The sequence below is a fragment of the Syngnathus floridae genome, unplaced genomic scaffold, assembly GCF_059516105.1.
Source record: "Syngnathus floridae isolate MCC-2025c unplaced genomic scaffold, RoL_Sflo_1.0 HiC_scaffold_383, whole genome shotgun sequence".
In the NCBI taxonomy this organism is placed as follows: Eukaryota; Metazoa; Chordata; class Actinopteri; order Syngnathiformes; family Syngnathidae; genus Syngnathus; species Syngnathus floridae.
This window is the reverse complement of record NW_028284320.1, coordinates 5,759-8,228: the sequence shown is the minus strand read 5'-3', so window position 1 is coordinate 8,228 and position 2,470 is coordinate 5,759.

Below are 2,470 nucleotides of genomic sequence, written 5' to 3'. Positions count from 1 at the left end.
GATCGGCTGTTTGTGAGCACCGCGGATGAGATCGCGGAGCTTCATCCGACTTCCAGCGGCCGGTGCGCTCGCGCACTCCACCCGGCACCTCCGGGAGGCCGTGCGCGCGCGCCAAGTGGCCCAAAATAGCTCCAGCCCAGCGGATCTGCACTCCGCGGATGAGATCGCGGAGCTTTTTTCGACTTCCAGCGGCCGGCGCGCACGACGAGCGGACCCGGTGACGGTCCAGCTCCACCCGGTACCTCGCACGGCCCGCTTCTCCCCCCCGCGCGGACTTCCGAGCGCTCGGGGAGACGTTCGGAAGCCGCCGGTGACGTTGGAGCGGGGAAATACCTCCCTCCAGCGGACACGGCGAGTAAATACACCTTCGGCCAAACGGCGGGAGTAACTATGACTCTCTTAAGGTAGCGGCACTCGACATCTTTTTCACGGTTCGTGGACGACCCGGCCGGTTCTCGGGGGTGCTTTTTCTCCTAACTCTTGACCCCCGAGGAGGCTTCCAGAGCCCCGGCTAAGCGTTTTACGCGGCCCGCTGAACTTCCACAGCACCTCCAGCCGGTTCTCCGGGTGCTCCCATCCTCACTGTTTAAGCCGAACGAGGCTTCCAGAGCCCCGGCTAAGCGTTTTACGCGGCCCGCCGAGCTTCCACAGCACCTCCAGCCGGTTCTCATGATGCATTCCTCCTCACTTTCTAAGCCGAACGAGGCTTCCAGAGCCTCGGCTAAGCGTTTTACGCGGCCCGCTGAGCTTCCACAGCACCTCCAGCCGGTTCCCCGGGTGCTTTCCTCCTCACTATTTAAGCCGAACGAGGCTTCCAGAGCCTCGGCGAAGCGTTTTACGCGGCCCGCTGGACTTCCAGAGCACCTCCAGCCGGTTCCCCGGGTGCTTTCCTTCTCACTGTTTAAGCCGAACTAGGCTTCCAGAGCCCCGGCTAAGCGTTTTACGCGGCCCGCCGAGCCTCCACAGCACTTCCAGGCGGTTCTCCGGGTGCTTCACTCCTCACTCTTTAAGCCGAACGAGGCTTCCAGAGCCCCGGCTAAGCGTTTTACGCGGCCCGCTGAGCTTCCACCGCACCTCCAGCCGGTTCCCCGAGTGCTTTACTCCTCACTTTCTAAGCCGAACGAGGCTTCCAGAGCCCCGGCTAAGCGTTCTCCGCGTCCCGCTGATCTTCCCGGAGCTTGTAACGGGGAAATACCTCCCTCTAGCGGACACGGCGGGTAAATACGCCACCTCTCGCACTTAGCGCACACTCGCGTTGCTGCGCGTCTGATGGCACTTTGAGCGGCCAAACGGCGGGAGTAACTGTCACTCTCTTATGGTAGGCTCACTTGAGATTTTTTTAACCGTCCGCGGAGGCTACCGGGACCACCGGGACAGCCGGGAGGCCGTGCGCGCGGGCCAAGTGGCCGAAAATAGCTCCAAGCCCAGCGGATCGGCTGTTTGCAAGCACCGCGGATGAGATCGCGGAGCTTTATCCGACTTCCAGCGGCCGGTGCGCTCGCGCACTCCACCCGGCACCTCCGGGAGGCCGTGCGCGCGCGCCAAGTGGCCCAAAATAGCTCCAGCCCAGCGGATCGGCTCTTTACAAGCACCGCGGATGAGATCGCGGAGCATTATTCGACTTCCAGCGGCCCGTGCGCTCACGCACTCCACCCGGCACCTCCGGGAGGCCGTGCGCGCGCGCCAAGTGGCCGAAAATAGCTCCAAGACGACCGGATCGGCTGTTTACAAGCTCCGCGGATGAGATCGCGGAGCTTTATGCGACTTCCAGCGGCCGGTGCGCTCGCGCACTCCACCCGGCACCTCCGGGAGGCCGTGCGCGCGCGCCAAGTGGCCCAAAATAGCTCCAGCCCAGCGGATCTGCACTTTACAAGCTCCGCGGATGAGATCGCGGAGCTTCATTCGACTTCCAGCGGCCGGTGCGCTCGCGCACTCCACGCGGCACCATCCGGGAGGCCGTGCGCGCGCGCCAAGTGGCCCAAAATAGCTCCAGCCCAGCGGATCGGCTGTTTACAAGCACCGCGGATGAGATCGCGGAGCTTTATTCGACTTCCAGCGGCCGGCGCGCACGACGAGCGGACCAGGTGACGGTCCAGCTCCACACGGTACCTCGCACGGCCCGCTTCTCCCCCCCGCGCGGACTTCCGAGCGCTCGGAGAGACGTTCGGAAGCCGCCGGTGACGTTGGAGCGGGGAAATACCTCCCTCCAGCGGACACGGCGAGTAAATACACCTTCGGCCAAACGGCGGGAGTAACTATGACTCTCTTAAGGTAGCGGCACTCGACATCTTTTTCACGGTTCGTGGAGGACCCGGCCGGTTCTCGGGGGTGCTTTTTCTCCTAACTCTCGACGCCCGAGGAGGCTTCCAGAGCCCCGGCTAAGCGTTTTCCGCTGGCCGATGAGCTTCCAGAGCACCTCCAGCCGGTTCTCATGGGGCTTTCCTCCTAACTCTTGAAGCCCGAGGAGGCT